Below are 25,477 nucleotides of genomic sequence, written 5' to 3' on the forward strand. Positions count from 1 at the left end.
ACACTTAAAACCCTTTTATGTAGATGAAAAATTTACCTGATGACAATCCCTCTTGGATAGAGAATGTCGACCCTAAGGAGCTACACAAAGTTCCGATACACTTAGTAGGGGACCGATACTTCCCACAAGATGCTCCAGCGGACCTCCCAGATGAGGAGGATCCATCTTAGGATGAGGAGGAGGATGATCCCGAAGAGGACGAGGAGTTTGACGATGAGGGCATACCTCAGGATGCCCAGGAGATTGATGATGATGGTCCTATCGATGACGAGGAGGACCTCACTGATGAGGAACGCACCCATCCTACCCCACGATCCTCTCCACCCATACCACACTATCGGCCATATCTCCTTCATGGAATGGGTCCACGTCTAATGAGGACCCGGGGGACAAGTATTCCTACCATATACCATTTGGACCCTACTACACATGTTTCCCGACCCACTTTGTTCATTTTGGGAAACAGACCTTGCCCCGTGAGCTATCTTGGCTCCTCGAAATCCTCTGCAAGCGGAGGATTACCTACCTTCCACCTCAATTTGAGGTTGGCGAGTCTTCGTAAGCTCCGCTACAGGCACCACTCAGGGACGACCCGGAGAATGACCCAATTCCCCGCCTTAAGTCTCAAGGCGATCAGTTATCAAATAGGATTGGAACTCTATAGAGCCTCATAAGAGGTTCAGGCTCTACTTCATTAGAGCATTGATTCGAAAGACTCGAAGAGGAGAAGAAGGAGGATACAGTGGCTATCCAGACCCTATATAATCGTGTAGGTGAATACCGCACCTAGGCGAATGTCATGAGTGCTCACTATAGAGCACTAGCCTACAGGACTCAGATCATCGAGAGTCGGCTGGCTACGGATGAGCACCAGGAGGTTGTTGCCACATAGGAGCGACGTTATTGTTGGATTAATGTCTAAGTCCATAACTATATTTGGCATGTACTTGACCCGACCCGGCATGGTCCATTTGGGTTGCACTTCACCGACACAATTTATATGGATAGTCTTTTGAGAATAGTATATTTATGATTTATATTAATATATTATAAGTTCTAATATATTAATATGGAATCATATTATTTAATTTGTATTGATCAAGAATTAATTTAGAATTAATTAAGTGATCAAAAAGAACTAATTAAATATGGACTCTTATATATATGGAATGGGCCAAGTTCATTTAGGTTGGGCTAAGCTTTCATGGATGGTCCATGGAGCTTTTAACCCATGGATCCTATGTAAATGAAAGGTCATGGGTATTAGGGTTTACATGGATGTAACCCTAATCCTCCATAATATATAAAGGGGTCCTTGGCTCACAAAATTGGCACAAGTGTGTGAAAATAAGAGTGGGCCGATTTTAGTGTGCATACATATTCTCTCAAGTTCTTCCAAGGTGTTTTGGTGATTTGTGATTCCATTTGAGGCTTCCACACTATTGGGGCTAAGCTCTTAAAGCTTGAAGACATCAAGCTACATCAAAAGGTATGTCATCTAACTAGAACTTTGTAGTATAGGTGCTTCATAATATGCTAGTTAGGATGAAACCTTGGAATAGTTAATATTTGCATGTATAATAGAGAAAACATAGATCCAAGGTTTATAGGGTTGCATGTACACCATAGGAGTGTTAGAATGCTCAAAACCCAACAGTGGTATCAGAGCCATGGATTGTTTTCTGTTATATTGATGCAAATGTTTTATTTTTAAGTTGAAAAAAAAAGGAAAAAAAAAACATGACGTTTGTCAAATTTTAAGATAATTACTTGTTTTGTGAAAAACGAATTATTTGTAAAATTTGAATCATTTGTTATATGAGTTGAATTAGGTCAAATTTAGTAAAAGATAAAATGATATGATTATTTTATTAGTTTTAAAAGTTTGATCTAAATGTTTTAAGGAGTTACATATTTTGTCATAAAATTTTGGAGCTCAAAAGTTTTTTTTAAAGTTGTGATCTTAAGGGTTTTTGAAACTTCCATAAGTTATGGATATGAAAGTTTTTTTAAAAAAAAATTGATTTAAAGTTTTTATGGAGTTACAAAATTTGGAGTTAATGTTTTAAAGAATTCCATAACTTGTTCTTAAGTTATGGAACATGAAAAGTTTCATCATATAACAAGTATTTAACTCCATAAGTTATGGAATCCAAAGGTTTTCAAGAGTTACAAAACTTGCCCTCAAGTTTTGGAATTTGGAAAAAGCTTTTTATGAAAAAACAGAATTGAATTCTAAAACTCTTGGGTTCATAACTTAAACAATTAATTAAATGGTTTTAATTTTGAGTTTAATAATTGGAATTATGATGTTTTGTTGAGTAGTTCAAATTAACTCTTATGGACTTTATTAATAGTTAATTAAAGCGTTTAATTAAAAGAGTATTATTAAATCTATAAATATATGGTTTGAGTTTAATTAAATTAAAAATCTAGTTTAATTAATAGATTAAACCACCAAGTATTTTAAATGTCTAACATACACCCTTATACTATTATAATATTAAAAGTTTAATATATTATATGTATAAGAGCAAGTCGTCTTACCATTAGTAGGCCTCATTCACGAAGCCGGTCTATAAGGGGGGTATAAGGTTACTGCCTATAAAATGGCAGTTTAATGGGTGTCCACTCTCACTCACCGCTTCCTTGACCGGTGGAGGGTCGTTAGCCGAACAGGTAGGACAAGGACTATAATTCTCCCTTCATTATAAGTATAATGATAAATACTAAGTAACTAAACACTTATAAATTCCCAATCTTAGTTACTTAGGAAAATGTGAATAAGGTGCTAATCCATGAAATTACACTTTGCACTTTGTTTAAGCTGTTAGTGGAGCGTGTGTGGTTAACCGGCACACTAACCTGGACTTAACAAGGTAGGAAAAGGGTAACTTAATGTTTATCATAGTATCGTTGGAGCGTGTGTGGTTAACCGACACATCGATTGAGGGGTAAATATTAAGGGTACCAAGTATATTTGCATGGTTACTTCACACCTTGTTTTGTGATCCTCGACATCCCAGTCACAAAACCTGAAGGGCACACTCGAGATTGAAACATGCCATTGAAAAGTTCAATGAATCTCAAAAGAATCTAGGAGTTTCAAAACCAATTAAAACCTAATAATACATTTCGTTTATCTTGGTGGAAATTGGTGAATCGTCATTCGCCTACCTTCAAATATTTTATAGCTTGGATTACGGCATCCCTCTTCCAAGTTATAAAATAGTTTGTTGGGTCCTAGCCTTAATATATCATATTGGGTGTTATATTAAGGACTTAAATCAACTTTACGTGAATTTCTCCCATTGTTGATGTCCGGTTTAGACAACAATGATCTTCCCAAACCAAGCTTTCCTAATGAATATGACTTCCCGAGTTTGGCTCATGGAATTCATACTTCTCTTCCTCCACCTCCTCCAATTATTCTCCCTAACCCACAAGTTCAAGGTCACTCAAGGCCTAATGGCAAGCAAGGTCTATGTGTGATCACATCTTAGAGATGAAGTCACATATTGACAAGCCGGGAGAGTTGGGTGTCAAAGTCTTCAGAAAGTTGGATGTTCAATCACTTTCTAAGTCACATAGTGAGTTCCTTTGGGACTACTATGAAACAGATTATGACATGAACCTTAATGATCATATCTATTTGCTTGGTGCTGCTGAATCAGCAATGATTTGGAACGATAGTAAAGCAAATTTGATTAGAATATCAACTTCCCAAAAACTTTATGGACAGTGACAATGGTGACACTGGAAATCCAGAAAAAGCATTCTCTTCCCAATAGAAAGGGATTGGCCATAGTCAACCCGGTTGACCAAATGGTAAAGAGAAAGGCTAAGTCTGAGATAGTCCCATTACCAAAGGGTCCATATGTTTATTTTGCCAAAGGAAGGGGAGTTGATTGCAAAGCTGCCAAATTTACCTAAGGATGTTAAAGTCAATAAGTTTGACTCTACATCAGGTAGAGCCCATTATCTAACTTTGTTAAGTTCTATTCTGAGATCCTCATTACATGATGTGACTGGGTCACATGTTGATGTTTTAAGAATCAAGGAATAGAGAGAAATCTCAAAGGAAGTATATGCTGATTCTGATCGCGAAGTTGGATTTCGATCGCATCAGAATTTTGAGCAGTTGCTTAAGAAGTTATGATATATTGCTAAGGAATAGATAACAACAATTTTCCATGTGGATTGTAAGGATAAGTTTTTCCGAAAAGTTTTAAAATAAAAGAAAATTGTTTAATTTTGTTTATTTGAAGTATCCTTACAATGACATTTGTGGAAAATTGTTGCTTATATGATTCCACTGACAGCAATATTGGAAAATGGATTTGATTCTTTCATTTGTGGTAGTGTCTAAATTTACCAAATCAGGAAAGTTCCTCATCAACCAAGTTTCAATTGGACCGAAACTTGGAATCATGCAAGTTGAATAGTATGATGAATGAGAACTTTCAAGCATTGGAAAATCAAGACTAATTACTTGTTCACATGGATGTGTGAGTCAAGCGAAGGACTAAAGGGATCGAGTACACATTCTTGTGCACTAGTCATGTCCACCACAAAGCTCGTTAAGACTATTTGATTTACTAAAGTTTAGTAAATATGGTTATACTTACAAGTTTAAGTATAATTCTGAAACATTGGAAAAGTCTCAATGTATGGCAGAACGAATGGGAAGAATCAAATTAGGCAGAAAGATAAAAGTTCCTCAAATCTGAAAAGATGGGAGAGTACTTTAGTATCATGTTTGTGATCATCTTAATGATTTAGAAATCGTATCACAATTAGTCCTCTAAAGGTCATCATAGTGCATTCTTATGACTAAGAAGAGGAGTCATGAATTGTTGAAATGGTTAGATCAGGAAGATGAGTCATACTTCGTTCCAAAACAATTCTTAGAGTCATACTCCAAGATTGTAACTTGAGTGACATATCTTAAAGAAAGGTTTAAAACACTTGTCAAATGTAAGAGTAAAAGTGTCCTACTCTTGTACATTTGAAATTGGTAAGTTGTGATGTTTTGGATAAAACAAAGACCAACTAAGGCCAATTGTGTGAAGTGTTTGTCTTGATAAAGAATCCGCACTATCTCTTGAATATTTGGCAAGATAGTCTTATATGTCAAGAGGATAGTGGGAGTCTTAAAGATCCTAAAAAGAATTTCAAGAACTAATCAAGAATATAACCTGAGGTTCTTCACTAGCACACGACTTGAGGTTTATTACCTATCATGTTGACATATTCTGTGCCCATTCCAGTTAAAGTTGGCTTTGCATAGGAGTTCTGAAAGTTCTCAATTGGTTGCATAACAACTTGGAAGCAATTGCAGGCCCTGTACTGCCAGGTGGCAAGAAGTTAAGATTGCATAAGTTCAGTCCATATGAGTTTGGATTTGTCATTATCCTTGTCTTATGACTATGGTATTGACGATTCACATGGATAAGAACACATACACCATAAAATCTAAGGGTCATAAGGTTTCTCTCCGATTCATGAAAATGATGGTGAGGAAACACTTCCACCAAGTAGATTTGAAGCAGATGGGAAAAGGTCTAAACAATTGAGACTATGATTACGGCATCCCTTTTCATAGTTCTGAAATTGTTTAGACACACATGCATGCTATCTAAGGAAAGGTGCATGATTTTGATAAAGTTTTATCAAAGCATCTCGTATCAGAAATCTGAACTTTGGTAAGAAAGTCAATAAAGTATTGATTTCTAGAAGTCCAGCTGATTTCTGAGTACATGTCAAAGCTAGTAGGAGCATAAGTGTTATGCTAATAATCATCATGTAAGTGGGAGCATGATAATTATTGTTAGTGTTGCAAGTTAGCAATGTTAATTATAGAAAACAAAAGTTTCAATTCGTGAGTCTGTAGGGATTGAAAAAGTTGTTTTGCTATAATTAAGGGAGAGGATATACTTCATTTCAGTTCTAAAGGCTTAGATTGAGACCTTAATCATCTTTAGTCAAGAATATATATATGAATTTCATGTTGGATTGGTTCAACTTAAGGAAATTCTATATATTGCGTTCTCAAAATTCGATTATGATTACGACATCCCTCTTCATAGTCAAATTTTGAAAACATGGCAAATAAAAATATTGTAGCAAAAGACTGGTCTAGAATCATGTATTTATGTGAGACATCATGAATCGTGTACCATTTGCTTTGGGTACAGAATCGACTGCATGTGCTACAATATTTGTCATTTCTAAATTTTTCCAAATGCCCAGAGGCATTAAGAAGGGAAAAGGTCTAGGATTGGACATGACTAAAATGATTAAGCAATTGTCGAGGACAATCTGAGGTTTACCAAAGATTGGTTGCTCAGGGACAGTTGGAAGTATAGTGCTAATTTTGGAAGGACCATATTGACATATTCTGAAAAGAGGCATCTCTTATTCAGAAGTGATAGTCAAAATGAGAATATGGAGTTGTCTCCATAGGTGGAAGTTATCTGTGTAAGATTAGAAAACTTAATGCAAGAAGCATGTCCAAAGCAATGTACTTTGAATATGAGACTTAGTTTCCATGGAGTTGATCTCCATTGGAATAACTTATAATGACTGTTGACAAGTCTTTGTGACTTTGTACATATTCATTACAGGAGGGTCAGTGCATATAAGTTTAAAATCTAAACAGATTTCGATAAATGATAGGAATTTGAAATTCTCACATTTTTCGATAACGATTTGGGAGTGTGAAATTAGAATCATTGAAATTATGTTCAATTGGTTTATTTCACAAAGTAAGGATCATAGACAAACATAGAGTGCATACTTGGTGTATGGCAAAGCTATTGTTTAAGAAAAACATAGTGTACATGCTTGGAGCATGGGACAACTAGTGTTTTTAATTCAAGTATAAAGTTGATAAAACCGAAACAATGAATAATGAGTAATCAGTATGGTGATAAATAAAAGTGTTTATTTATATTCATAGGGTTTGATACCATATTTGATTCATTTATTTTTGTGTTTCACTTTGCATGTTTTGACTTCCAGAATAACTAAGTCGCTCTTCCTGAATGATTAAGTTATTCAAACCATCCACAGTCGGTCATATGTTGGAAGTAGATATGAATCAAGACTGTCATGGGTTGGTTTGTAGAGGTCCAAGTTGGTGGACAAAGTGGTGCTACAACACTCATGAGTGCTCATGAGTTCTGAGTATTGGATTCAACCCGCGCTCATTTGAATCACTTCATGGATTTTATCACGAGTGATCTTGAGACGATAATATCTTATATTCTTCAAACCTAGAGATATGAGTTGTTACTATGAGTTGGTTATACATTGATTGCACGAAAACGCATTTGGTAACTCGATGTTATAAAACGTGCCTTTGTGTATGATTCAACAAATAGTAGAACAAGCCATATGAGCCGAAGTTTATCCATTCCTTTTACCTTCGGGATAAAAGCGATATCTGTGGGCCCCTCGATGATTTAGCGATGACACATGTGAGTGCTTGGCTAAGCCAGGACTGATTTGATTTGTTCAATCAGTCAGTCATCATAAATCGAAAATCGGGAAACAACAAAGGACATAGAGAATGATTATAATCCATGTCTCAGTCCATATGATATCTACAATGGAGGAATATATGATCCTTTATCTAATGGACAAGTCATTGACAAGGTTAGAGTTCGACAACGGCTTTAAGAGCTACGATTGCCAGTTAGGTTTTGAAGTCATACTCAATAATAGTTTTAGACTTATCCAAGTGGGAGACTGTTGGATTAATGTCTAAGTCCATAACTATATTTGGTATGTACTTGACCCGACCCGGCATGGTCCATTTGGGGTGCACTTCACCGCCACAATTTATATGGATAGTCTTTTGAGAATAGTATATTTATGATTTATATTAATATATTATAAGTTCTAATATATTAATATGGAATCATATTATTTAATTAGTATTGATCAAGAATTAATTTAGAATTAATTATGTGATCAAAAAGAACTAATTAAATATGGACTCTTATATATATGGAATGGGCCAAGTTCATTTAGGTTGGGCTAAGCTTTCATGGATGGTCCATGGAGCTTTTAACCCATGCATCCTATGTAAATGAAAGGTCATGGGTATTAGGGTTTACATCGATGTAACCCTAATCCTTCATAATATATAAAGGGGTCCTTGGCTCACAAAATTAGCACAAGTGTGTGAAAATAAGAGTGGGCCGATTTTAGTGTGCATACATATTCTCTCAAGTTCTTCCAAGGTGTTTTGGTGATTTGTGATTCCATTTGAGGCTTCCACACTATTGGGGCTAAGCTCTTAAAGCTTGAAGACATAAAGCTACATCAAAAGGTATGTCATCTAACTAGAACTTTGTAGTATAGGTGCTTCATAATATGCTAGTTAGGATGAAACCTTGGAATAGTTAATATTTGCATGTATAATAGAGAAAACATAGATCCAAGGTTTATAGGGTTACATGTACACCATAGGATTGTTAGAATGCTCAAAACCCAACAGTTATATCCTGGATCAGTTTGAGGAATTTGTCCTCTATGTTATTTCGCGTTTTGGGAGATAGATGTTTCATCTTGGGTGGCTTGTGTCCTAGGGTAGGGTTATAACTTTTGAGGAATAGCTTTCATTTTGCAAGTGTTTATCACTGCCTGATTTGTAATTGATCTTTTGTAAAGCTTTTCCGTTTCTAACCTTACATGGTTGGTACCTTTGTAACCAAAAACCAGTAGTTATAATATATGAAACTACTTCCTGTATTTTTTAAATATTGAAACTGATTATCTATATTGCTTGTACCATACTATCATTGCTCATTTGAAAACATTGGTTGAAACCATCATTTCATGACTTGGAAATTTGTAAGATTTCAGGAACAAGTTACACAATTACACTATCACTAAATACAACTTGTTTATGACTACATAATAAATTAACATCTCCATACAAATATATTAAGACGATGCATCAACGAAAGGAACCACGAGTTCATCCACCACCAACTCCTTGATGCAACCGTAGGAGTGCCCTAGAAGCAACTTAAACATCAGTAGAAACTCCAAACCATGAAGGAGCTCCAAGCACAACTATTGAAAACCCACCATTTCAAATCGATCCTACTCTGATTCAAACCTTGCTTCTGCAAGGGATTACTACAGACCTAGCCGCATTCGAATGTGCCAGAAATGAAAACAGCAGGAACAGTTGAAACGGTGGCGGTACACCAGTCGCAAATCAAAACAATTCAAGACCTTGTCTGAAAACCCCAACCCTTCTATGGCACAGAAGGAGTTGTTGGTCTATCCCGATGGATAAAAAAGATGGAGGTAGTTCTCCACATCAGTGCTTGCACTGAGGACTGCCAAGTGAAATATGAAACCTGTACACTAATGGATGTGGCCTTAACCTAGTGGAACAGCCATGCTAAGTCATTGGGGATCGACGAAGCCTATGCCATAGGATGGGAGCCCCTTAAGTAGATGATGATCAAAGAATATTTCCCACGATAGGAAGTCCGGGCTCTAGAGCAGGAGCTTTGGAATCTCACCATCAAGGGATCAGAGGTGGCTGCCTACACCTCTCGATTTAAGGACCTTGCTAATCTTTGCCCGATAATGGTAACCCAGGAAGACAAAAAGACAGAGAGGTACTTCTGGGAACTGGATTCACCAGTCCAAGGTCTGGTTACTGTATCCATACCCTCAAATTTTGATAGTGCCAAGCAATTGACCTATCAGTTAATTGAACAATGTGTTGGCCAAGGTACCATGACCCTGCCAAAAGAAAAGAACTAAGTTGTGAGTACAAAGAGGAAGTCCCACAGGAAGTCGAAAGGGAACTTCAAACATTGCAAGACCAGTCCAGAACCTGTGACAGTATATGTTGCAATAACAAACACTCCCACTCCAGCAAATCCCTATTCTTGAACCCTATCCCACTGTACTAAGTGCAACTTCCACCATGTTTGAAATTTCTTGATCTACATCAATTGCAGCTTGAGGGGTCACACCGCTAAGTTCTGCACAAAGGCCCCAAACAACACAACCTCAACCACTTCTATATGAGGAAGCTGAAAATGCTTCGTGTCACACCCCCGAACCGGGATAGCGAAAACGTCCGGGGCGGGTGACTTCATCTTGTAATATCATAACAATTGAATATAATTGAAACATAGCAACCATGATCATCATACAACAACGGTATCAACATTCATTGTTTACATCTTTGTGTTTGTTTACGAAATACATCCAAAATAACATAATGTATGATAATTCAAAAATACAACAAATATCCAAATTCCTTAGTTGCCGACCTGCTTATTGAGTTCCTGAGAATACAAGTCGTTTTGAAAAGTGTCAACATAGAATGTTGGTGAGTTCATAAGCATGTTTGCAAGAAAACTTTGTAGTAGTTTGTCAACCTCCAGAAAATCCAATATTTTCTTGTAAAAATAGTTTGTAAGTCTCGTTTCAAATCATGTATTATTGCATGTGTAACCTTTGTTTATCTTGTTTGAAAATATAGAGAGTGATTCCCAGAAAATCTTGTATTTTCTTTTATATGAAAATTATGGTCTTAAACCCTAAGACCCGAGTGGTGTAATTAGATGCATAACAGTCGACGCATAGTTTGTACTTTGTAACGTGGGTAAAGTATATGTATTGCGTAAATTTTATTACAATTTTGTTATTCTCTATGTAAGTCGTTACAACCATACTAATATGACGAGAGCGACTGTCTTGACGTTTTCAGTCGTCGGTTTCTAATGATAATTGTCACCCTAGACTGGCCTGTCTAGCTGTAGCGAGCAGCTCAGGTGTGGGGGTGTCAGCCCCGTATAGATCTATACACAATATCCCGCTCTTCCTCCAGGAGACTCTGGTTATAAATACAGGTCTTACTATGTACACTAGGTAGGTACGAGTGAAGGAGCGTCTCACAAGAGCCTTAACGAAAATTTACGCGAATATTGAATTCCATTATTGAACGTTATAAATAATGCTAATAGAGTGTATTTTCGACCTTTAAGTTATAAGTGATAAAAATAGCCATTTTTACAATAAGTGTCAAAAATAAATCATCTTCATCGTTGTAGTCATAAATAGCCCAATTTTACCAAACTTGTCAATAAAGGCAAAAAATTTACTAAAATGCCAAAAGTGGCCCAATATTATCTAAAATGTCAATAATGGCCCATTATTACCAAGAATGTCGAAAATGGTCCAATAATACCGAAATTGTCAAAAATGGCCCATTTTTACTAAAATATTCATTTTAGGCCCATTTTTACAAAATTGTTCAAAAATGGCCCATATTTACTAAAAAGCCCATTTTCGGCCAACTTTTACAAAAATGTTCAAAAATGGCTCATGGTTGTCTTGATGGCCGAAAATAGCCCATTTTTTTTAGTGAAACTTCATATTTTTACCATTTTCCAAGTTTTCATGCCAAAATTTTGTTTAAACATTTTCTTAGATTAATCCTTGTGATATTTTTTTTATGCATCAAGTGAAGCATATTTCCTTTAGAAACTAGTTTTCATTTTTTTACCACATATCTAGTTAACTAAGTCCAACAACTTGAGATCCAACCAACAATCTCGAGTTTATGGACGCTTAGCATGAATTTCACAGCATTTAACACACTTATCATACAACACATACACATGCAAGCAAATATACAAAGATTTACACAAGACTTTGACTTGTATTCCCTCCCAAAGAAGGAAAACTCGAAAACAAGGGGTATGAAGCTCACCTTGGGGCTTTTTCGGTTTTGAAGAGGAAGAGGAAGAAGGTTTTCGGCCCTAGCTTGTTTCCTTGAGGAGATTTGTGAAGTTTTGGTGTTCTAAGAGCATAATCACGAAAATGAAGTGATATGAGGAAGGGTTTTTAGTGAAATCTTGGAACAAAGTAATATAGTTTACAAAAACTTACCTAGTTTGTGTAGCTTGAAGAAAACCTTCTTGAATAACACATACAACTCATGATTTTTAGAGGGAGAGATGAGAGGAAAAATTGAAGTCTTGAGAGGAAATAAGAAGTATGGTTGAATTTTGAAAAGAAATGATGGTGGGGAGTGTGGCTTCGGCCGATTAAAGAGATGGTGAGGAGAGAGGTTAGAATCTTGTTATTTGTTGGACAACACTCATCTCCTAGATACATGAAGGGCAAATGCATGGATATTTTCCATGCGAAGATGAGGTGTCATATGTATATTAATCCATTTCTTCTTTTTTTTATTATAAAACCGATTTGGTTTAGGTGGTAAGGGGAAAAATGGGATCAATTTCCTCAAGGATGATCCGAAAACACATTAGGCCCATTTAGATTTTTGGTTTATATGCGAATTTGGGCTTGGATTGGGTCCAAAGATGATTTCGGTCCAATACTAGGCCAAAAGAAATGTATTAGGCCCAATAAGGATTTTTGGTTTAGGTGCGTGAGTCCAATAAAGATTTTTGATCCATTAGGGCCCATATATGGGTTTTCGGCCCAATAAGGTTAATTGGAAAAGTTTTCGGCTCAATAGGGGTCCAATAGCGATTCTCGGCCTTGGAAGGCCCATTAGAGAGTTTTCTAGCCTAAAATAATACTTAATAAAGGTATTTGGCCCATTAGGAAATAAAATAAATTCTTGCAGCCCAATAAGACCCAATAAAGGTTTTACGGCCCAAAAGACCAATTGGAAGGGCTACCGGTCCATTCGAGCCCTATAAGAAGATTTTGGTCCATTAAGAGGTTTGGACCGAGAAAACTTGGGTTAAGGCCCAAAGTTGAGTGGATATAACTTATTGGGTTAGGTTTTGGGCTTACACGAGGAGGTTTCGACTTGAATTACAATTTTGGATGTATAAACTTGTATAGCATTGAAGTTTGGCTTATGCCAAAAGTAGGGTTACAAGATTACACAAATAAATTATCTTGTACAAAGATAGAAATCCTAGCCCTAATTTGCTAGTTATGACATCATCCCCCCGTTAGAGGGAATTTCGTCCCAAAATTCTTTCGAAAGCTATTCTTAGGAACTAGAGAAGAGATGAGGGTACTTCTGCATCATCTGATCCTCGTGTTCCCATGTGAATTCAGGTCCGTGTTTGGCACTCCATCGAACCTTCACAATTGGAATGCGGCTTTGTTTCGTACGTTTCACTTCCCTATCCATAATTTCGACTGGTTCCTCAACGAATAGGAGATTTTCATTCACCTCAATTTCATCGAGTGGAACAACGAGGGTTTCGTCCGATAGACATTTCTTTAGGTTTGACACGTGAAAGACAGGGTGTACGTTGCTGAGCTCCGATGGTAGCTGCAGCTTGTAAGCCACCGGACCGATCCTGGCAAGGATCTCGAATGGTCCGATGTATCATGGGTTTAGCTTTCCCCGCTTTCCAAACCGTATCATCCCTTTCCAGGGAGAGACTTTTAGCAGTACGCGATCTCTTACTTGAAACTCTAGTGGCTTACGTCTTTTGTCTGCGTAGCTCTTCTGTCTGTCCTGAGATGCTTGGAGTCGTTCCCTGATTTGAACGATTTTCTCAGTTGTTTCCCGGATGATCTCCGGTCTTGTGAGGGTGCTGTTCGATACTTGTCCCCTTGCCAGTTGGGTGTCTCCTACCTCAGCCCAACAGAGAGGTGATCTACATTTCCGACCGTACAAAGCCTCGAAGGGAGCAACTTTAATTCTTGTGTGGTCGCTGTTATTATAGGAGAATTCGATTAGTGGCAAGTGAGTATCCCATGCCTTGCCAAAATCTATTACACAAGCTCGGAGCATATCTTCTAGCATTTGAATGGTTTGCTCACTTTGGCCGTCAGTCTGGGGGTGGTAGGCAGTACTCATATCCAGCTGAGTTCCCAATGCTTTCTGGAGTGACTGCCAAAATCGTGAGGTGAATCTACTATGTCGGTCAGAGATAATAGATATTGGTACTCCATGTAATCTCACCACCTTCCTTATGCAGATCTGTGTTAGTCTCTCCATTTTATATGTTTCTTTTATTGGTAGGAAATGGGCGGATTTAGTCAACCGGTCGAAAATCACCCAAATGACATCCAGTCTGTTTGTCGACTTAGGCAATTTGGTTATAAAATCCATTGTTATTCGCTCCCATTTCCACCGGGTATCACTGTTTGTTGTAGCAATCCCGAGGGCTTCTGATATTCTACCTTAACATTTGCGCAAGTCAGGCACTTTCTCATGTAGGTAGCAAATTCAGCTTTCATATTAGGCCACCAATAATGTTGTTTGATATCCAGGTACATTTTTTCTAAACCCGGGTGGACGAAGTATCATGTCTTGTGCTCTTCGTTCATGACTACGTCTTTGAACCCTCCGAATCTTGGGATCCAGATCCGGTCCATGAGATAGTATGCTCCATCCTATTTGATTTCGAAAGTCTTGTCCATCCCACGTAATGCTTCGTTTGCGATGTTTTCTGGCTTCAAGGCTTCCAGTTAAGCCTCCTTGATTTGTGAAGACAAGTGGGAGTGGATGGTCATTGTTAGTGTTTTTACTCGGCGGTCTGAGTATTCTTTTCTGTTTAAGGCATCGGCCACCACGTTCGCCTTCCCCGGGTGGTACTTGATCTCGCATTCATAGTCGTTTAGCGGCTTGACCCATCTCCGCTGCCTCATGTTTAGCTCTTTCTGGTTCAGGATATGCTGGAGGCTTTTGTAGTCCATGAAAATGGTGCACTTCGTTCTTTAGAGGTAGTTCCCCCAAATTTTTAGAGCGAAGACCACAACTCCCAGCTCAAGATCATGAGTGGTATAGTTTACTTCGTGGGTCTTTAGTTGTCTAGAAGCGTAAGATATCAGTTTCCCCCGTTGCATAAGTACACAGCCTAGCCCTTGACTGGAAGCGGCACAATATACTCCGAAATCTTTCGTTCCCTCTGGCAGAGACAGCACCAGAGCACTGCCGAGGGCTTGTTTCAAGGTTTGAAAAGTAGCTTCCTGCTTTGCATCCCAGTTGAAGGGTACACCTTTCTGGGTTAAAGCAGAGAGTGGCTTGGCGATCTTGGAGAAATTCTGAATGAACTTCCTGTAATAACCAATAATGCCCAAGAATTTCATGATCTCCGTTGGCGTTCTCGGGGTTGCCCAGCCCTCAATAGCCTTAATTTTGGAAGGGTCTACATCAATCCCTTCTTCACTGACTACGTGCCCCAAGAAATCCACCCCGCGAATCCATAATTCGCATTTGGAGAATTTTGCGTATAGTTTCTCCGCCCTTAGAGTTTCCAAGACCTGCCGTAGATGTTGGCCATGTTCTTCTTTACTACGAGAATAAACGAGTATATCGTCGATGAAGACAATTACAAAGTTGTCGAGGAACGGTCGGCAGACTCGGTTCATTAGGTCCATAAATGTTGCGGGTGCATTCGTTAGACTAAAGGGCATTACTACGAATTCGAAATGGTCGTAGTGAGTTCGGAAAGCTGTCTTGGGTATATCTTCTTCTCGTACCCGCAGTTGGTGGTATCCAAATCGTAGATCTATCTTGGAAAAGTAGTTGGCTCCTTGAAGCTGGTCAAATAGATCATCAATCCGAGGGAGAGGGTATCGGTTCTTGGTAGTGAGCTTGTTTAATTCCCGATAGTCGATGCACATTTGGAAAGATCCATTCTTCTTCTTGACAAACAACACCGAAGCTCCCCAGGATGAGAAGCTCGGTCTTATGAATCCTTTGTCTAGGAGTTCGCTCAATAGGCTAGATAACTCTTGCATTTCCGCAGGGGCTAACCTATAGTGTGACTTGGCAATTGATGTGGCTCCAGGTATCAGGTCAATCCGAAATTCGACCTGTCTTTCGGGAGGTATTCCCGGGAGATCTTCGGGGAATACATCTGGAAAGTTACATACCATCGGAATATCCTTGATGTTCTTTTCCTCTTTCTATTTGTCCACTACATGGGCTAGAAAGGCATGATTCTTCTTATGCAGACACTTTTGTGCCTTGATGCACGAGATAAGACGGAGGTTTGCACCAGTTTTATGTCCATAAATAATTAGTGTTTCGTTGGTGGGTAGGTAAAGGCGAACGACCTTCTCGTGGCACATAATATCGGCATGGTGGGGGCTTAACCAATCCATGCCGATGATCACATCAAAGCTCCTAATATTAACCGACATCAAGTTGATTTGAAACGAGTGATTGTTTAATGTTAATGTGAACCCTATGAAAATGTTTTTTGTTGTTTCAGTTTTCCCATTAGTCATCTCCACCGTGAAGGCTTCGCTTAGCTTTTGGGGGTTTTGATTTAGTAGGTGTTTGAATTTATGACTCACGAAGCTCCTCTCAGCCCCACTATCGAATAAAATACATGCATAAGTGTTGTTGAGGGGAAACGTACCAGTGACTACAGTCGGGTCTCGCACCGCCTCCCCCTGCCCCATTGGTAGTACCCTACCCGATCCTCCTTCACATTGATTATTGGCTTTGGGGCAGTTTCGCTTAAAATGGCCAGTTTCCCCACGTCCATAGCACGCTCGGCTGGCCCCGACATTATTGGGTTGGGGGTTGTTTTGTTGTGGTTGAGATCTGCAATACCGGATGGTGTGCCCTTTACGATTGCAGTTGGTGCATTGTAAATATCGGCAGGCGCCGCTATGGTGAAAATTGCATTTATCACACTTGGGTAGAGAACTCGCGTACGCCCTGGTAGGTGTTGGTGTGGTTGAGGCTGGTGCAGCTGGAGCTGGTGTGATCTGAGTGGTGGCAGCGTGGACTGCCACAGTTTGTTGCATTTTAGATGATTCTTGATTTCGTCGCCCTTTTCTTTTGCTTCCCCGGTTGTTCTTGTTGTTGTCCTCCTTCTTTGCTTCAACGTCGGAAGCCTTCGCGCCTTTTCCATCCCCGTGGTCATACAACTTTTGTGCCAGAAGCTTGGCACTATCGAAAGTCGAGTGGTTCGCAGTGATCACGTTCCCTTGGATTGGAGGTGTTAACCCCGAAATAAAGCGTTCAATCTTTTTTCCCTCGGAAGTTATCATTCCAGGGAAAAGAAGTGCCAGATCACTGAATATGGCGGTGTATGCTTCGATATCAGAGTTCTGCACGGTCAGGTTCCACAATTCCTGCTCAAGTTTTTGAACTTTGCCCCAGGGACAGTATTCTTCCAGCATCATTGTTTTGAGATCCTCCCACGACATGGCATTTGCAACCGGAAGAGTAAGGGCCTTGATGTGGCTGTTCCACCACGATAAATCCCTGTCAGCAAAGGTACAGGCAGCGAATTTCACCTTGTTCTCCTCAGAGCAGCCATAGATTTCGAAAACCGATTCAATTTTCTCGAACCACCGAGTGAGAGCTATTACACCCCCACTCCCATTGAAAGTCTTCAATTTTGCATTTGTGAAATCTTTATAAGTGAAGTTTGTGGGTGTCCTTGAAGATCACCGTGATTGGAACTTCCGGTCCCTTGACTGTTGCCTCCCCCGTTGTTGCCCTGGTTAATGTGTGCTAAAGCTTCCATGACCGCCACTGAGACTGCCTCCTAGAAAGCAACAGAGTTCATCTCCGGTGGAGGCGGCGATGGTGGTGCTGGTGCTGGTGCTGTAGTGTTCTTGCGAATATATCTTCGTGGCATTTTCCTGCTATGAGACAGGAATGACGATGAGTTTATAAATTCCTTTTTTTAATGGTTACGGTGATTCGATTGTACTTATAATTGAATTGTATTATATCAAATATAAATAAAGAGAGAGGACATAGCAGATAACAACATCACAAATAAAACACAGAACTGTTTCATTAATGATAAATTTCTTAGTATAATACATGAAAATTGGCCTTTTAAAAGATTTACAGTACATAGAGAAAATAAAAATCTGCTAACATAACGGCTCTACGAGTAGTGTAATCACTTAATCGTAGGGTCAGTCCTATATACATAAAATAAAAGAAAAGAGAGTCCCATCGATAGCAGCGGTGAGTAGGACGGGTCCTACTCACGGCGGGAGGAATCTGGTGGTGCTGATGACGAAGTGGAAGCGCCCTGGCGTCTGGCTAGCTGGCCTTCATTGACCCTCATCCTCGCCTCGAGTGCGGCCTGCCGCTCCTGGTAGTCTCGCACTATGTCACGGGTCTGCCTTTCCGCACATTCCACCGCGGCTCTCATCGTATCCATCTGATTGGCGGTTTCCTGGGCCTGGTCGCCGATATCCCGGATTTACCTGACCATCACCGGAAGGGCTCGTTCCGCCGTCCCTCCATGTCTGAGGTCGAAAAATCCCTGCTCCATGCCAAATGGCAGACGAAATCCATGCTGTCTGCTCCATCTCCAGATGTCGAGGGCCCACGGGGGCATAGAGCCATTGGGGCCCATCCGATGCGCAGGCACCCTAGCCATGTAGGGTGGGTCAATGACTTCAGACTCTGCGTCTGAGTCATCTTCGTCGCTCTCTGCATCCTCCTCGAGGTCCTCATCGATTTCCTCGTCAATTTCTTCTTTTTCCGGGTCTTCCATGGGCTCTTCTTCTGGGTACTCCTCTAGCCAACCTCCGTTTGCCTGATTCGAGGGAAAAGCATCTCCCGTTAGATAAAAACCAGCCATAGCGTCTGTACGAGAATATGAGTACAAAAGGAGATATAAGAAAATACATGAAGACTCCACATAATACCAAAATACTCCTGTAGTATTTTAATTGCTTATATTTGGCTCCTTAAAACTTTTTGGGTATTAGGTTGATAAGCTTTAGATTCGCTGTCCATCGCGATCACTCCTAAACATATGTTGGTCGTATTTTGAATAAATATAGTTGATCAGGCTATATTTATCCCCAATACGATTACATAACTGCATGGGTTTAACCGCGATGTCCAACTCTTCTAAAAACTTTTAATTGTTTCTTATTTTTATTCAAAGTGTTTTAGTCCCATTGTATTTATAGTTGCATATCTTGTATGGTTATATATGCTAGTTCACTATAAACAATGCTCTGATACCAATCTGTCACACCCCCGAACTGGGACAGCGGAAACGTCTGGGGGCGGATGCCTTCATCTTGTAATATCATAACAATTGAATATAATTGAAACATAGCAACCATGATCATCATACATCAACGATATCAACATTCATTGTTTACATATTTGTGTTTGTTTACGAAATACATCCAAAATAACATAATGTATGATAATTCAAAAATACAACAAATATCCAAATTCCTTAGCTGCCGACCTGGTTATTGAGTTCCTGAGAATACAAGTTGTTTTGAAAAGCATCAACATAGAATCTTGGTGAGTTCATAAGCATGTTTGTAAGAAAACTTTGTAGTAGTTTGTCAATCTCCAGAAAATCCAATATTTTCTTGTAAAATAGTTTGTCAGTCTCGTTTCAAATCATGTATTATTACATGTGTAACCTTTGTTTATCTTGTTTGAAAATATAGTGAGTGATTCCCAGAAAATCCTGTATTTTCATTTATACGAAAATTGTGGTCTTAAACCCTAAGACCTGAGTGGCGAAATTAGATGCATAATAGTCGACACATAGTTTGTACTTCGTAACGTGGGTAAAGTATATGTATTGCGTAAATTTTATTATAATTTTGTTATTCTCTATGTAAGTCGTTACAACCATACTAATATGATGAGAGCGCCTGTCTTGACGTTCTTCAGGCGTCGATATCTAAAGATAATTGTCACCCTAGACTGGTCTGTCTAGCTGTAGCGAGCAGCTCAGGTGTGGGGTTGTCAACCCCATGTAGATCTATACACAATATCTCGCTCTCCCTCCAGGAGACTCTGGTTATAACTACAGGTCTTACTATGTACACTAGGTAGGTATGAGTGAAGGAGCGTCTCATAAGAGCCTTAACGGAAATTTACGCGAATATTGAATTCCATTAATGAACGTTATAAATAATGCTAATAGAGTGTATTTTCGACATTTAAGTTATAAGTGACAAAAATAGTCATTTTTACAATAAGTGTCAAAAATAATTCATTTTCATCGTTGTAGTCATAAATAGCCCAATTTTACCAAACTTGTCAATAAAGGCAAAAATTTTACTAATATGTCAAAAGTGGCCCAATATTATCTAAAATGTCAATAATGGCTCATTATTACCAAGAATGTCGAAAATGGTCCAATAATACCGAAATTGTCAAAAATGGCCCATTTTTACTAAAATAATCATTTTAGGCCCATTTTTACAAAATTGTTGAAAAATGGCCCATATTTACTAAAAAACCCATTTCCGGCCCGCTTTTACAAAAATGTTCAAAAATGGCCCATGGTTGTCTTGATGGCCGAAAATAGCCCTTTTTTTAGTGAAACTTCATATTTTTACCATTTTCCAAGTTTTCATGTCAAAAATTTATTTAAACATTTTCTTGGATTAATACCTGTGATATTTTTTTTATGCATCAAGTGAAGCATATTTCCTTTAGAAACTAGTTTTCATTTTTTACCACATATCTAGTTAACTAAGTCCAACAACTTGAGATCCAACCAAAATTCTCGAGTTCATGGACTCTTAGCATGTTTTTCACAACATTTAACACACTTATCATACAACACATACACATGCAAGCAAATATACAAAGATTTACACAAGATTTTGACTTGTATTCCCCCCCAAAGAAGGAAAACTCGAAAACAAGGGGTATGAAGCTCACCTTGGGGCTTTTTCGGTTTTGAAGAGGAAGAGGAAGAAGGTGTTCGGCACTAGCTTGCTTCCTTGAGGAGATTTGTGAAGTTTTGCTGTTCTAAGAGCATAATCACGAAAATGAAGTGATATGAGGAAGGGTTTTTAGTGAAATCTTGGAACAAAGTAATGTAGTTTAAAAAAAAACTTACCTAGTTTGTGTAGCTTAAAGAAAACCTTCTTGAATAACACATACAACTCACGATTTTTAGAGGGGGAGATGAGAGGAAAAATTGAAGTCTTGAGAGGAAATAAGAAGTATGGTTGAATTTTGAAAAGAAATTGTGGTGGGGAGTGTGGCTTCAGCCGATTAAAGAGATGGAGAGGAGAGAGGTTAGAATCCTGTTATTTGTTGGACAACACTCATGTCCTAGATACATGAAGGGCAAATGCATGGATATTTACGATGCAAAGATGAGGTGTCATATGTATATTAATCCATTTCTTCTTCTTTTTTTTATTTTTTTTATAAAACCGATTGGGTTTAGGTGGTAAGGGGAAAATGGGTTCAATTTCCTCAAGGATGATCCGAAAACACATTAGGCCCATTTAGATTTTTGGTTTATATGAGAATTTGGGCTTGGTTTGGGTCCAAAGGTGATTTCGGTGCAATACTAGGCCAAAAGAAATGTATTAGGCCCAATAAGGATTTTTGGTTTAGGTGTGTGAGTCCAATAAAGACTTTTTGATCCATTAGGGCCCATATATGGGTTTTCAGCCCAATGAGGTTAATTGGAAAAGTTTTCGGCCCAATAGGGGTCCAATAGTGATTCTCGGCCTTGGAAGGCCCATTAGAGAGTTTTCTGGCCTAAAATAATACTTAATAAAGGTATTTGGCCCATTAGCAAATAAAAATAAATTCTTGCAGCCCAATAAGGCCCAATAAAGGTTTTACGGCCCAAAAGACCAATTGGAAGGGCTGTCGGCCCATTCGAGCCTTATAAGATGATCTTGGTCCAATTAGAGGTTTGGACCGAGAAAACGTGGGTTAAGGCCCAAAGTTGAGTGGATATAGCTTATTGGGTTAGGTTTTGGGCTTACACGAGGAGGTTTCGACTTGAATTACAATTTTGGATGTATAAAATTGTATAACATTGAAGTTTGGCTTATACCAAAAGTAGGGTTACAAGATTACACAAATAAATTATCTTCCAATGGCACGATCTACTTATCTCCTGGCTCCATCGGAAATGCATGAACTATCCAGTCAACTTCAAGAACTTCTTGACAAAGGTTTTATCCGGCCAAGCTTCTCTCAATGGGGAGCCCCGATATTGTTTGTCAAAAAGAAGGATGGATCGTTCAAGATGTGCGTCGACTATCGATAGTTGAAAAATCTTACCATCAAAATCCAGTATCTAGTCCAGAGGATCGATGACCTGTTTGACCAACTACAAGGGTCCGACCACTACTCGAAGATCGATCTAAGATCCGACTACCATTAACTCATAGTTCAAGAAGCAGATATTCCAAAGACGTCATTTTGGACTCGATATGGTCACTACGAGTTTCTGGTTATGCTATTTGGACTGACCAACGCATCATCCGTATTCATGGACCTTATTAATCGGGTGTGTAAACCCTACTTGGATAAATTTGTGATCGTTTTCATCGATGAAATATTGATCTATTCACGAACCAAGGAAGAACATGGCCAACACTTGCACTTAATTTTGGAACTGTTAAGAAAAGAGAAACTTTACGCAAAGTTTTCTAAATGTGAATTCTGGATTAACAAGGTGTATTTCATCGGCCATGTGGTCAGCAGTAAAGGGATTCATGTCGATCCCGCAAAAATCAAAGCATTTAAGGATTAGAGAGAACCAACTACACCCACCAAAGTATGCCAATTCTTAGGTCTTTTCGGGCTACTATTGTAGATTCATCAAGAACTTCTCCAAGATTGCCAAACCTCTCACCACCATAACCTAAAAAGACAAAAAGTTTGATTAAGGAGACAACCAAGAGTCTGCCTTCAAGAAATTGAAGCAATTGTTGTGCAGTTCACCAATTTTGTCTCTTCCCGAGGGAATAGAAGAATTTATAGTATTTTATGATGACTCACGCCAAGGGTTAGGATGCGTACTAATGCAGAGAAATAAGGTCATTGCATACGCATCCCGACAACTTAAACCAAACAAGACAGACTACACTACCTAAGACCTAGAGTTGGGAGCTGTAGTGTCTGGTTTGAAAATTTGGAGGCACTACCAGTATGGAACAAAGTATGTCGTATTCACCGACCACAAAAGCCTTCAACAAAACTTTGATCAGAATGAGCTCAATATGAGACAACAGAGATGGGTCGAATTGCTAAACGATTATGAATGTGAAATTCGTTATTATCCTGGTAAAGAAAATGTTGTAGTAGATGATTTAAGTAGGAAAGAGCGAGCAAAGCCTCTTTGTGTGAAAGCCATAAACCTAACCATCCACTCGAACCTCACTGCCCAAATTCGAGATACTCAGCTAGAAGCGCTTAAACCCGAGAATATCATGGAAGAAAACCTACGAGGTATGGATAAACAGTTCGACCTCCAGGAAGACGGAACACGATATTTCATGAACCGAATTTGGGCTCCAAAGTTTGGTGAAGTCAGGAGTTTAGTTTTAAATGAAGCTCATAAATCAAGATACTCAATACATCCTGGATCAGATAAGATGTATCTCGATCTCAAAAAGCTTTATTGGTGGCCCAATATGAAGGCAGAGATTGCCACCTATGTTGGTAAATGCTTGATGTGCTCCAAAGTCAAAGCAGAGTACCAGAAATCATCTGGTCTACAACAACAACCGTCAATCCCAAAATGGAAATGGGAACAAATAACCATGGACTTCATAACAAAGCTGCCAAAGACATCAAGCGGTTATGACACCATATGGGTAGTGGTTAACCATTTGACCAAGTCCGCCCATTTTTTAGCCATCGAAGAGACCGACAAAATAGAGAAACTTACCAGGACCTATCTTAAAGAGATAGTCTGACTTCATGGTGTGACAATATCTATCATCTTAGACCGAGATAACATATTCACTTCCAGATTTTGGCAATCACTGCAAAGGTCCGCGGGAACCAAACTCGATATGAGTACATCATACCATCCTTAAACGGATGGCCAGAGCGCAAGAACAATACAAACTCTAGAAGATATGATCTACGCTTGTGTGATAGACTTCGGTAATGCATGGGACACTCACTTTCCATTAGTCGAATTTTCATATAACAATAGCTATCACACTAGCATAAAGGCCGCTCCATTCGAGGCCTTGTACGGGTGTAAATGTCGTTCTATGATATGCTGGGCAGATGTTGGAGATACACAATTAGCTAAAAAGCATTCTAGAGATATTCTACTCAATGGTCACGAGATCATTCATGAAACAACGAAGAAGATCGTTCAGATAAAGGAACGATTAAAGGCTGCACGTAGCTGATAGAAAAGCTATGTTGACATAAGATGCAAACCATTATAAATATAAGTAGGAGACAAGCTCAAATTACCTCCATGGAAGGATGTCATTAGATTTGGAAAGCGAGGTAAACTAAACCCCCGTTACATCGGACCTTTCGAAATCCTGCGCGAGGATTGGTCTGGTGGCTTACAAGCTCAAATTACCTCAAGAACTCAACAAAGTTCACGATACCTTCCACGTATGTAATCTTAGAAAAGTGTCTCTCTAATGAGAACCTCATCATTCCACTTGATGAGATCCAGGTCAACACTAAACTCTACTTCGTGGAGGAACCAGTGGAGATCATGGATCAAGAAATCAGAAGCCTCAAGCAAAGACACATACCTATAGTAAAAGTCCGATGGAACTCTCGTAGAGGGCCGAAATTAGGATTATGGCATCCCTTTTCATATTTCGAATTATGAGGAATGGAAAGGAATTGTTTGAACTTTCATGACATATATCTACAAGTTTTGAAAGGGTTTAAACACACACATATGCTATCCAATGAAGGTGTATAAGCTTAAGAAGTCCTGTTGGAGACTTATCAAAGCATCGCGTAACAGAAATCTATACTTCAGTTAGAAAGTCAAGAGTATTTATTTCTAGAAGTACAGTTGATTTTTGGGTACATGTCAGAGTTAGTTGGAGCATAACTGTTATGCTAGTATTGCATGTTGACAATATTGTTCGTAGGGAACAAAGTTCTCAATTTGCAAACCTCAAAGTTTGGAAATTGTTTTGCTATGATAGACTTAAGGGAGAGGACACTCATACTTTGTTTCGAAACTAAAGGATCAGATCGTATAGTTTGATAGAACTTAGTCATAGACATATGTGAATATCATGTTGAAATGGTTCAACATACAAAATTCCATATATGAAATATTATAGCAAGAGATTGAACAGATATCATATATAATGAATCGAGTCTCATATGCTCCAGATATATGATCGATTGCATATGCTGTAATATTCACGTACTCTAATTTTTTCCAAATGCCTTGAGCATTGAGAGGAAAAGGATTAGAATTTCTGTGTGACTGGAGTTGCTAAACAACTGTCAAGAAAATTTTGAGGTCTACTGAAGATTGACTACTTGTGGACAATTGGAAGTATGGTATTAATTTGGACGGACCATAGTGGCATGTTTTAGATTGAGATGATTCTTGGTCAAAATTTATGGTCGTATGGAAATATGGGAATGTTTCCATAATGGGAGTTGATTATTAAATCTACACGTGAGTTGGAAACTTTAATGCAAGAGAAGTGTTCAAGGAGTGTACCTTGAATTTGAAACTTTATTACCATGGAATTATTCCTAGTAACAATGTTCCAATGGAAAATTCTATAATATCGTTGGCTC

This window comes from Lactuca virosa, chromosome 3 (assembly GCF_052849685.1).
Source record: "Lactuca virosa cultivar CGN04683 chromosome 3, Lactuca_virosa_CGN04683_v6, whole genome shotgun sequence".
Taxonomy (NCBI): domain Eukaryota; kingdom Viridiplantae; phylum Streptophyta; class Magnoliopsida; order Asterales; family Asteraceae; genus Lactuca; species Lactuca virosa.